Source organism: Myotis brandtii, unplaced genomic scaffold, assembly GCF_000412655.1.
Source record: "Myotis brandtii unplaced genomic scaffold, ASM41265v1 scaffold332, whole genome shotgun sequence".
In the NCBI taxonomy this organism is placed as follows: Eukaryota; Metazoa; Chordata; class Mammalia; order Chiroptera; family Vespertilionidae; genus Myotis; species Myotis brandtii.
This window is the reverse complement of record NW_005362797.1, coordinates 2,065,754-2,078,742: the sequence shown is the minus strand read 5'-3', so window position 1 is coordinate 2,078,742 and position 12,989 is coordinate 2,065,754. Positions and strand designations below refer to the sequence as shown.

The window sequence follows — 12,989 nt, the reverse complement described above, 5'->3', positions numbered from 1 at the left end:
CGGCCATCTTTACTAGTGGCAGCGAGGGCCGCCCCGGACGCCGAGGGTCTGTTCACGGCGCTCTCTGAGCGGCAGAAAAAAGGCTGCGCGGCAGAAGTTTTGTTGGGGGTTCCCCTTTTTTTTACTTGGCGGTGGGTTGTGTTGTTTGTGCTCAGGTCCCCGCGATGTGGCGGGGATAGAACTCGCGGGCTGGCGGCTGGGAGCTCAGGGAGCTGAGTGGCCGCCCTGGGACGGGGGGGGCAAAGGGGTTTTAGCTGCCGCTTCCGTCAGACCGCTCGGTTTGCTTTCTCTCACCGGGCGCGGGGAAGGCGAATGGATTCCCCTTAAATTTTAGGAGCAAACGTGAGATTTGCTTCCCGGGCATCTTGCTGGCGCTGGAAAGCGGTTCTGGAACGCTCTCCCGCATACGTCATGGTTGCGCTCGCGGCGCGCGGTCCCACCCGCACGGAATGCGGGGGTTTTTGTTGTTGTTGTTGGTGTGTGTGGGTGTTTTTGTTTTTTTAACTCTAAATCAAACAGCCGTCTTGGAAGCTGTTTATCGCTCCAGAAACAGTGGCCTGCAGGGGCAAAACTGAGCTTGCCTGACAGACATGCTCCGAGATGTTGGCTAAAAAAAAATGTTTTTTGATCATATCAGCTCATTTGCCTTTTTAGGCAACTTCTGTTTGGGTGTGCATCCGGTTTTCAGGCGTCTCTGACGTCCACCCCCCAAAAAAGAGAAAAACTCCTCTTATCTTTGTAGCAAAAGTGGCCGTCGCTCAGGACTCGCCCTCTCTGCCGGGGACAAGGCTGTAAAGAATTAAAAAACATGTTCCCTGCATGGGTTAGAGAGAGGAACACGGAGAAGCCATGGCTGCCTTGGTTGGGCGGGAGGCGACGTCCTTGTTGGTTTTATGTGAGCTGCGTAGGTGCAAGTTCGGTGGATTGTGGCTTATCCGAAGGTGAACGCTGGCGCTGCCTCGGCGTGGGCGTTGCCATGGCTACAGGGAGAGAGGGTTGGTGAATTGTGGGCCGTGAACCCAGCAACGCCCGGCCTCTCCAGTTTACGAAGCCTTAGGAGTAATTGACCCACCTGATTTATACATCCTGGGCTTTCCCCATGCCCAGCCCCGGCCAAGATTCCTGGGTTGATCGATACAGGCACCCATGGGCGTGTCAATGCCATCCCGTATTGACTAATACAGGCGCATTCACTGCCTTGGGTAGATGTTCTGATTAGGTGCCGGGTGTGAGAGCACAATCTTGCACCACTTGCCTTCTTTTTTGGTTTGTAAGTTGTTGCTCCTCTTACCTGATCTCACCAATTATGAATATTTAAATCACTGCCTTTTATGCCTTTTCCTGTAGGTAACAACCCATCACTGGCACCCTAAAAGGAACACTCCATTTTATTGTGTGTCAGTACACTGTCCGTGGACATTGCCAAAGAAAGGAAACTGCAGTTTTGCATAATCTCCATATAGCGACAGCCACCCGTGCTTCTATGGAACACACGGTGTTCTTTGGCAGCCGCGGTGCTCGGAGCCGGCACTTTGCTTGCTGTGCGCAGTAGACAGAGCAGAGGACCGCGTTTTCCCAGAGCCTGGGTTTCTTCTGTCGCACAGCCTGCTGGTGAAGGTTGCATGAGATGTGAGTGTTGCCAGCACTGTGTACACTGTAAAAAATTACTGACATAATGCTCTCTGGTTCCTGGAGCATTTATTAAGTGCCCTTAACTGTCTTGACTTTGTGAGGGGAAGATTTTTCCTTCAGGATTTTCTACGTTGTGGGAAGAACAGATGGACAGACTCAGAGCCAAAATAAACCGTAGGGATCATAGTTTTATTTCTTAATTGAAGGCATAATAGTAATACAGTCTTATTAGCATATATATAGCATATAGCCAGATATAGGGCCCTTGGGGTCACTGGCTTATCACAGTTTGCCTTGGAATTTCCTGGTTTTAGCACTCAAATGCCCATGCCCTAGAAAGCCTCTTTGTCCCAGGCAAACTGGGACAGTTGGTCAACCTTGGACTGTTTTCAGTGCCACAAGCTGGGAGGATGAGCAGAATGGGAAGTGAAGGTTCTTGCTGTATAGAGGTGATTAGGGTTCCCTGCAGCTGGAGGTTACTGGACAAATGGATGTTCTTGTATAAGATAAGTGTGGGCTGACACCTGAAACTCGGCACATCCAAAGTCAAAGTGATCATTTAACCATCTTTATTGTTCTTCCTTCTCTCGGTCCCCACACATGGGTTCTTTAAAAAATATATGTGTGTGTATTTAAAATTACCTATCTAATTCTAATCTTTATCTCTGGTAAAGGCTTTACCAAACTTTTAGTCACTTCAGAGTGAAGAAGTTCTTTGTTATACCATGTTACTATTTGCCAGTCCGATGAAGCCTAATGCTGCCATGATTTGTTGCCCATATTCATAATTGAAGGTATGCTACATTTCACTTAGGGGTTTAGTGGAAATAAAGATGTTGTACTTTTCCAGCCAAGTTCATGGACTCCCCTGAATTGTCCTTGGGGAACCCCTGTTCTTCCACTGCCCCATTGCAGTTCTCTTTCCACTCTGTCCCCTTTTACATTCTTTCATCTTTACATTTCTGCTGTCACCATCATAGTTCAAGGCCCTGTTGCTGTTTTCCTAACTCCTGTAAAAGTCTTTATTGGTCTTCCATACCTAGTTCCATCTATGGCCAGCTGATGGAGTAGCTTTTCTAAATCACACTTCTGACTATATCATTTCCCTGCTCAAGCCTCCCTTGGCTTCCCCTTGCTTCTAGGATTAAATCCAGATTTCTTAGGAGTTCCTTCAGGTCCCTCAATAATCTGGCATTGTCATTCCTAATAACCTAGTACCCTTCCCATCTTGTAAATTGAGCCATATAAATTGTTCTTAAGTCTTTGCTTTCCCCACTCATTCTTTATTCATTTGCATTCTTGGCCTAGCTCTCTGTCCAAAAAGTTCTAATATCCGTAAAGCTTTCTTCAAATGCACAGTCAGCTAAAATAACCTCTCCCTCCACTGTGCTTCCTTAGCACTTCATTTCATCCTCTTCTGTTACCACATTGTACTTTTAGTAATAGTATATGGTTACTCGATTCCATAAATATTTGTTAAACACCTTTTGTAAGTGTGGCCCTGTGTTAGGACCATCTCTATATATAAAGCCTAATACGCACATTGTCCCCTCGGGAGTTCCACCAGGAGACCGGGAGTTTGATTGCTTGCTATGACGTGCGATGACCTCCAGGGGGTGGTGGGAATGAAGGAAGGCCCTGGCTGGCAGCCGGCAGCCAGGAAAGGGAGGCCCCGGCCGGCCCTGATCGCCAGCCAGGCCTAGGGACCCTATCCATGCACGAATTTTGTGCACCAGGCCTCTAGTAGGGATATAAAATGAAACAGATTGGAACCTTGGGTTTGGAGGACTTATATTTTGGTTGGGAGATAATGTGAACCTAAGTAACAATTTTTCAAGGTAGAAGAAATGACAACTAATTCAGGAATCCGTAGGGGAAAACTCACTTTGCTAGAGGGATGAGAGAAAGCTTTGTGGAGCTGGTAGCACCTGAGCTAGCTTGGAGGGTCAGCAACTTAAATGGATACTCATAGGGAAGGCATTCCATGCAGATGGAATACCAGGAACAAAGCAAGGAGGCCGAAAAGAGCAGGGTATGTTGGGAAAGGAGAAGTTTATTCTGTTATTAAGGGGCTTCATGAGAGACCAGGGTGGGTTTAGGGTGGTTAAGGCTAGCTAGAGAATGGCCACACATGCCAGGCAGGAAGATAAAACTATCCTGTTTGCATGAAATCTATTGAAGAGTTTTGAATAGAGACTGACAAAATCAAAGGTTATATATATATATATATTTACACACACACACACACATACACACACACACACACACTAGGGGCCGAGTGCACGAATTCATGCACCTTGAAAGGAACTGTGGGCTGTGAGGTTGCGGTAGGCACAGGGGTGGGTCTTGGCCCACCCTCCACGCCCCGGCCGGCCCCTCCTGCCACAGACCCCAGTCCCCTGTCTGCTGGTAGCCCCACTCCCATGCGCTGACAGCGCTGGTACCACTCGCACCTGCTGATGGTGTGGAGCGATTGGGGCCGGTGCCAGCAGCAGGTGCGAGCAGGGCTGGTGCCATAAGTGGGTGCAAGTGGCGGCTGCTGCCCTGATTGCCCCTCAGGAGCAGGGGGAGGTAGAGAAGCCCTCAGGGGCGATCAGGGCTGACAGCCGCCATTTGCACCCACTGTTGGCGCCAAGTGATTCAGCGCCAGCAGCAGGTGCGAGCAGGGCTGGTGCCAGCAGCAGGTGTGAACGGAGCAAAGAATTTTCAGTAACCGCCAGAGGCTTGCCCCGATGACAGCAACTGGCACCCTGCCTTGGTCTAGCGCCCCCGCTCACCTGCTCCACCATCCTGCTGCGGCCAACACCCACCATGTTCCACACATGCCCCCTGGTGGTCAGTGCACGTCATAGCGACCAGTTTTTCGGTTGTTCTGCCGTTCAGTCTATTTGCATATTAGCTTTTATTATATAGGATAAGGCTAAGTGTCTGTCCAACCAGCTGATAGGTATGACATGCAGTGATCACCAGGGGGCAGACACTCAACGCAGGAGCTGCTGAGCTTCAGTGACTTGGCAGCGGCCGTTCTTGGGTGACGCACCCCAGAACCAATTCCTCGTGGGGCCACGTGATTTCACCTTCAGCGGTGGGTTATGTTGTTGCTGGGGCACTGTCAGCCCCGAATCTGGTTTACTGCACACTTGCATTTGCATTCCACACCCTGTACGACAGCAACTTTGCAGAGTGCCCTCTCATACTCTGGGACCCCTTGGGGGATGTCAGAAAGCTGGTTTCAGTCCAATCCCCATAGGCCAGGCTGAGGGACCCCACCTGCTGGAGGGACCCCGCTCACTCCGCAGACGCCCTTTGAGCTGTGGTGCCGCCTCTGGTACCGCTGGCAGGGGAGGGACTGTGGGAGGTTGGCTCCAGGGCGTGTCCAGCCCCTCTCACCCAGTTCCATCCCACCGGCCACCTTCTAATTAAGTTCCTTTCAATGTGCACAAATCCGTGCACCGGGCCACTAGTTTAAGAATAATTGTGTGGCAGCAAAGTGGGAGTTGAATTTTAGAGAGAAACTGTAGACAGGGACACTGATGAAGGCAATCACTATAAGAATAATGGCTAGTATTTACTGAGCACTTCCGGTGTGCCATGCAGTATCTTTTCTTATAGTTTATCTCATTTATTGCGCACAAAAACCCTGTTATTTCACTCCTTTTCACAAATAAGGAAAGTTAAGCTTAGAGAAGATAAATAACTTATCCGGTTCACCCATGGAGACAGAACTAGAAGTTGAACCAGATTGCAGTAGCTGGTCTACAAATTAGTTATAATCTGAACGTATTAGCAGTGGAATTAGAGAAGATCCAAGAAATTATACTCTCTTTAAGTGACAGTATTTTCATACTTTACATTAGAGGTGAGGAATGAAAATGCCACAAATGTCACCATAGTTGGGCTCAATTCCTGAACTATCTTCTCCAATATTGGTCTCATCATGTATCTCCTACATATTTTTCTACAGTAAATAAGACACCAGTAAGCAGTTATACCTTACTTTCCAAAAACTCATATTACCAAAATGAAAGGCTATAGATTCTAGTTGGACTTGACCTTCTGTTGGGACTCCTCAGAAACCTCACAAGGAAGTGGCAACAGTACTGGCTTGGGTGTGTACCAAGTTAATGCTTCCAAATATTCCTATTGGGAGTGTTCCCCAAATGTGAACTAGAATTTTCAAGGCATTTGCTCCTTTCTTGGCCAATATCTGTTTAAAGATGTTTAATAGTTTCAGGGCACTGGAGTCAGCAACCTCTACATTCTCCCTTTCTCCCCCTGCCCCCCAAAAGGCAGCCATACCAAGGAGCTAGTGAGTGTGCTCTTCAGGAAGCACTGGATCGCTTTGCATTCCCCTTGGTACTCTCCTCCCAATAACTGAAGACTGAAAAAACTTCCTTCTATGCCGCTTCTCCCTACCATTTATACTTTTGGTCTTCTCCTGATTGTAGATGGAAAATTAAAAACTGTATGTCAAAACTCCTTCAAACCCAGGAAAGGCTTTCACCTTCAAAAATTCTAGTATACATTTTATAACACATTGACTACTATATTTTCTTTGCTAATATTCTTACTTCATTCTGTATATCTTTTGTCATTCTGATTAGTTTCTTAAAAACAAATTAACAACAACAACAAAAGACTAACACCTGTCCTGCATATAGTAGTCAGTCTTGATTTGTCATTGTTTTCCTGATTTGTCTTTCCTATTCAACATTTATCTTTGATGACAGCATCAGCAGTTCAGTGATATTCTAGAAAAAGTTTATTCATTCAACAATGTTTATTAATTCTATATAGCAGGTATCTTAGAATGTGAGTACTGATTAATCTCTCTTGGAGTCATGCTTCTTAGTGGGGTTCTTTTTTGGGAGGGCGGGGGGAGGACAGGGTCATCAACACCTTTGAGGGTCTGATAAAAGCCACAGAAACCTCCCAGAAAAACATATATACATAAAATAATTATGTTGAACCCTGTCATAAAGTCTAGACTTTCTGACTCTCTCAAAACCAAAACAAAAATACTTTTTAAAAAAAATCTTCACCCAAGAATATTTTTCCATTGATTTTTAGAGAGTGGAAAAGAGAGGGAAAGACAGAAATATTGATGTGAGAGAAACTCATGATTGGTTGCTGGGGAGGAGCCTGTTTCCCGGAGGAGAACCTGGGGACCCTTCGGTCCGCAGGCCAATGCTCTATCCACTGAGCAAAACTGGCCAGGGCCAAAACAAAAAAACTTTAAATCCAAAAGATCCTCTTCAGTGTGATGTGGTTAGTGTTTACCACTGTGTGAATACATATGATCTCTATATCGATAAGTGTGTATGTAGTCATTCATATGTAATTGATCATCTAATATTAAAGGGAACTATATTAATACTTGAACTGTTTGTTTTTTTATTTTATCAAATAAGACTCTAAGGCAAAAACTGGCCATTTTCCTGCTACTAGAATTTGGAAGGCAAAACACATTCTAGCATTGTTTTTTCTTTAAGGTAAGCATTCTAATTAATCACTGATAATAGCATTTTTCAAATTATAATATGCCATATTGGCAAACGTAGTCTTTGACATTTTGAAGTTGTAGTCTCTTGTTTTAAATTTTGTGCTACCTGAAACGTATAATTAAATTCAACTCTGATCTGGAGTACATAAATGAGATTTTCCATGAAACATTTTCCCATGAGATTTAGTACAATTGATGTTTCAATAAATGTTTGTTTATTATCTTGAAAACATTTTCACTGAGATAATGCGTAGTGATTGCATGAGTAATTTTCATAGCAGTGTATCATGGGTTTCTTTGTATTCCTTCCCTTGTGCTGCTCTTCCTAATTAACACCAGCATTTGCTAAATTTTATTGCAGAAAGACTTAGATGGAACCCTGTCATCTGGACCCTGTGATCTCTGAATTTGTGTAAAACTTGTATGTTAAAGGGCACAAAAAAGGGGGGGGGGAGCTGTCATTGGAGAATTTCCTCTATATATGAATAGTTAATGATGGGGTAACTGAATACAAAACAAAATTTGTAGACTTCTACAACTCCTTACCTCTACCTGGAAACTTGTTGCAATGATTATTATTTCAGTAAAACAAGGTTATTGAGATTCCCAAAAGGATGAGATTCCAAGTGGCTTTAGGAATCCAGTATGACAGATTTCCTTGTTGCTGGATGAAGTCTATTTTAAATGGTAAAATGAGCTGATTACAACATAAAGAATCTACCCCTAAAAATGGTCTATAGGCAGAACAAACATGATCAAAAATCACTAGGAAACATTGAGGTTCTTCCATGGGCAAGGCACTCTAAAAGGTACCAGGCTTGCAAAGAATTACCCCTCAGCTCAGTGCTCACAGCTAACTAGCTGTAACCTGCATGAGGACAGGAACTGTATTTTTATTGATGTTGGTTTTTGTTATATATATTTATGCCTCAATACTTACAACCATGTCTGACACATAATAGTCGCTAAATAAATATATGTTGAACACTAGAATCAACAACCATTGAAAGAAAAAGAGGAATTAAATGAAAAAAGGACAGCTTCTCTTACAATGTAGCTTTTTAAAAGGAAAATATTATGTTCTCTTTTTTTTAAAATCCTGACCCAAGGATATGTTTTTATTGATTTTTAGAGAGAGGGAGGGAGAGAGAGAAACATTGATGGGTTGCCTCCCGTATGCACTCCAACTGGGGATCGAACCCCCCACAACTTAGGTATATACCCTGACCAGACATCAAACCCACAACCTTTTTGGTGTATGGTATGACATTCCAACTAATTGAGCCACCCAGCCAAGGCTATTATGTTCTTTTAAAACACCTTGATTGTGTAATATTTATACCTACAAAATTATATGGTAAATGTAAATTATTAAGCAAAATATTAAAGTGAACCCACCACCCATTCAAATAACTAGAAAATTACCAATTTTGTGGAAAATACTTGTGTACTTCCCACTGTCAAACTAGGTGTGCCATCTTATGGATCCTAAATGGTACTACCAAAACAGGGTATTATATCTGTTAGTGTCAGGAGATGGTTTATGCACAGATTAAGAGAATATCTGTTTATGTATATGTAGCTTATTTCCAAAGGAGTTTATACAGCATTTTGAAATTTATTTTCTTTGATAATTCTTAATTTTAGCTCTCTAGGAAAGAATCCACAGAAATCTAAGAAGCCCCTCACCCCAATTTTCATTGTTTGTTGAACCCAATAAATATTTTCTAGGCACCATTTTATTTTTTTTGCTTTTGAGATTGTTTGGATCAAGAGGCTGAGTCTTTGAAGTAATTGGGTGCAAGTGCTGGCAGGCATATTTTATGAAAGCTGTGGTCAGCTGCTCACACATGATTATGAAATACAACAGTCTTCCTTTTTCCTTTTTATATCGCTGGGAAGTGATGAGGATAGATGGTTTCCCATTGCAACTAGGATGTGTGGAATTCACTCTTTCCATCCCCTGCTGATGCACCTTAGCGTTTATCTTTTGTCACATAAAGGATCCAATTCCACAGCACTTTGGTTCACAGTGAACATGGGGAGGTTAGATAGCAGGAAACATTTTTCAGCTATTTCAAAATTATAACTAAAATATTACAAATAAAAGATGAAGAAAAAAGATTCTGATTCTAAAGCAAATTATGGAATTTGTCTCTAATTAAACTTTGTTTTGTTCAAAACAGATCCAAATAGGATTGTTTTGCCTCCCTTCCCACTAATACAATTGGAGACATTGAAGTATTCTAAGGATTGCTTTTGATGGGCGTCCTGAAATTTTATCTGGGACAAAAATGGTAATTTTGTTTAAGGTTGTTGATTTCATGAAGCTTTAAACTTCAGTCTATTTTGCACTGATTTTCAATTTGCTTCAGTATTTGTGGAGGTTTTAATCCCTTTCAAGAGGAAATGTGATTATTATAGTAGAGTAGAAGGCAGCATTTGGACATGGCTGACAGTGCAAGCATTTGCTGTAACTAATTTTCATCTGTATGGATACTTACAACTGAACCAAAAACATCACCTTATCAATCATAGAGGACTATAGGGGACTTGCATCCAAATCATTTAACTTCTCAGGGCTCCCTTTTCTGCTAAATAGAAACGTAGGCTGAGATTACCTTTTCCTGCTGCCTCCTGGAAGTTTAATGCATCTCATGATTTAATTATCAGATCCCCTTTCTTTAGAGTTTTATCTCGGTTTGACTCTTGTTATTATTGACTTTAGGCAACAGTGTAAAGTATTATTTCCACATTGAGCCCAATCAGAAGATGGTGACCTCCATATTTTTCTGTTTATTTTGGTCATAAATTTTAAGATTTTTACAAATATTTAAAATTCTGGTCAAAACTTAAAGTATTCTTTTGTAGTCTGGCGCTAATAGTTTATTTAAAACATATTTGAGAAAGCTTTTGGTTTTTACTTCTAGTTCAATTCATGTTTCAAAATGTCTATAATTCATCTACATTTGCTTTTACTCTTAAAATATGCTATCAGAAAATTAAATGACTATCAAGTGCCAATAATATATTTTATAGAAATGAAATTGTTCACAAAAATAAATCACTACAGGAAAAATATCTCACAAGTGTTTTGTGAGGTTCAAATTTCAAGGGGAAAAAAGTAAAGTTTGAGGTAATCCTAATGCTGAAACCTGATTTGGGGGGAAGGGATACAAATGTGTAATTTATGTGTTGAAAAGTTAGTGTATAGGTATCTATTAAATTTCAAAGTTTCAGTTCTGCCAGTGGACTATTCCAGTGAACATAAATCCAAAAATAAAATCATTGCCCATTCTGTGGCTTTCACTTATATATACAATCACAATATTTTTCTTTAGGCAATTTTGGAAAAATAAGGTGCCAGTGAACATTTTAATTGAAGCTACTGTTAAAAGCAAAGTCAACATTTATTCTTCAAAGCCTGGTAAGAAACTGCAAAACAGGAATAAAGAATTAGGGCTTTAAAGTCTCATAGATCTGGATTCAAATTCTGTCACTCACAGCCTGTGTGAATTTGAGCAAATTACTTAACCCCTCTCACCTATTTTTCCTCATCTGTAAAATAGATGAAATAGTCTCAACTATCTCATCCATTGTTATAAGGGTGAAATAAAAGTAAAAGCAAATGTGAACTAGCACCAAACACACACAGAATTAAAAAGCTTGTTATGCCTAATAATGGAATAAGTTGGATAAAAAAGAAGTAAACTGGGTCATTATTTCTGTGAAAACTCAAGCATAAGTTGGGGTCACTGTTGGGGATTTTGTAGGTTATATTTTTTCACTGGAAGGGAGGTTGGGCCAGATATATTCAGAGATTCCTTCTAATTCAAAAGTACGATTTTAGCAAGTTTAAACTAATCCTGTATGCAATTCACCTTAACAGTTTTGGAGACTATGAATGGGAGGCATTTTGGAGGGTGTTTAATAATTATTCTGGAAATACATCCTAAGTTGGGGCAATAGAGAAAAATCTATTTCCATTTTTGTTGCCATTAAAGGCATGTTGACAGTAGAAGGAAAAAAATTAAACTCCTGTAGCTTTAAAAGTGCTTTATAAAAGCAGTTATCCATTTTAAGTTCCTCTTCTATTTCTGCTGATCTTCAGCAAGTCATTTTTAATAGAACACGTGGATCATTTTCTGTTATTATTGGGTTCTAGAGTTTAATCTTTCCCAAAAGAAAACTATCCTTTGATAACTGGCCATGTGTGGTGGCACCTACCCTGTAGGGTCTGGGTGTTGACCAATGGTGGAGATTTTTCCATTCTCTTTCCAGTAGAAAAACATTGTGATCAGAACCCAAGGGCAGGATTCTTCCCTTTTGGGCTGATATCACCCAAGATACATCTAGTTGAAGGAGAAATAGTTTCTTGTCTGCTGGTGCCTGTGAAGTGTCGGTAAAGCACTGTTAGAATTCCCCAGGGAGGGGTCTTGTGGACCCAGATAAACAGTAATCCGGAGGTTTCTGACCAGTGGTAAACGGACCCTTAGTAAAACTATGACATGGTTTACACCCATTCACCCTGGTTTCCACTTTCTCCTCCCTGGTCTTCGAGTCATAGCTTCCATTCTCAGACATTCAGGGTCTTGATTTAGTATCCTCCACAGTACACCTTCTCCTAAAGCTCACTTTCTGGAAAAGATGAGTTATTAATATGCTAAAGTGAAATTTAGGTTAATATCTTATCTCTCTCAGGGATATGCACATTTCAAACGTTTCTTTTTTAAAAAAATATGTTTTTATTTTTTTAGAGAGGAAGGGAGAAGGGTAGAGAGATGGAAACCCATGAGAGAGAAACATCAATCGGCTGCCTCTTGCACACCCCCTACTGGGGATTGAGTCCACAACCCGGGCACGTACCTTGACTGGGAATCGAACCAAGGATCTTTTGGTTTATGGGTTAACGCTCAATCTGTGTAACATCATATATGCATATTTAACGAAGAATTCTTACAAGTAAAGAAAATGACTCCAATAAAATGGGTAAAAGTCATGATTAAGCAACTTATCAAAGAGGAAATACAAAGGATCACAAATATTTAAATATAAAGTAGTATATTTCTGGAGCTAATGTACAGCACGGTGACTATATTGTACGGATTTGTGCACATTGAAAGGAAATTAATTAGAAGGTGGCTGGTGGGGTGGGACTGGGCAGGACGGGCTGGACATGCCCTGAAGCCAACCTCCCGGGGTCCCTCCCTGGCCGGCCGCACCTGGGGTGGTGCCATGGCTTGAAGGGCATCTGTGTAGTGAGCGGGGTCCCTATAGCAGGTGGGGTTCCTTGGCCTTGACTGCAGGGATTGGGTCAAAACCTGCTCTCTGACATCCCCCGAGGGGTCCTGGATTGCGAGAGGGCCATTCTCTGGTGATGCACCCCAGAATTGGTCTCCCTCCTCTCTGGTTCTGGGGTGTGTCACCTGATAACCACCACTGCCAAGTCACGGCAGCTCGGCAGTTCCTGCATTGAGCGCCTGCCCCCTGGTGGTCAGGGCATGTCATAGCTACTGGTTGGACAGTCGCTTAGCCTTATATATACTAGAGGCCCAGTGCACAAAATTTGTGCACGGGTGGGGTCCCTAAGCCTGGCTGGCAATCAGGGCCAATCTATGGGGTGATTGGCAGGGGGGAAGAGAGGCCCGCTGACACCCACCTTGGCCAGCCTGGCACCGCCGGCTCACCAGCCCCGCCCCCTGCCGCTGCCGGTTGCCTCTCTCTGCGGGGCAACTGGTGGGGTGATTGGGGGCCTCCACTGGCACCTTCCTTGTCTGGCCTGGGGCCTGTGGGCTGGGGGCAGCTCCTGCTTTGAGTGTCTGCCCCCTGGTGGTCAGTGCGCCTCATAGTGACC

General features: G+C 42.8%; 1 long non-coding RNA gene across 3 annotated transcripts in view; it reads left to right on the top strand.

Annotated features, from left to right (window-relative positions):
• The first annotated feature begins 6 nt into the window (after positions 1-6).
• Positions 7-12,989, top strand: part of LOC102251031 — an 18,132-nt gene continuing 5,149 nt past the window's right edge. For 2 of the 3 annotated variants that reach the window (XR_313857.2, XR_001363062.1), the window contains exons 1-2: positions 7-131; positions 1,348-1,629. This is a non-coding gene — a long non-coding RNA (uncharacterized LOC102251031). Of the gene's footprint in view, positions 132-1,347; positions 2,427-7,496; positions 7,557-9,321; positions 9,732-12,989 lie in introns of those variants that run through there. The other variant, XR_001363063.1, reaches the window with a different exon arrangement.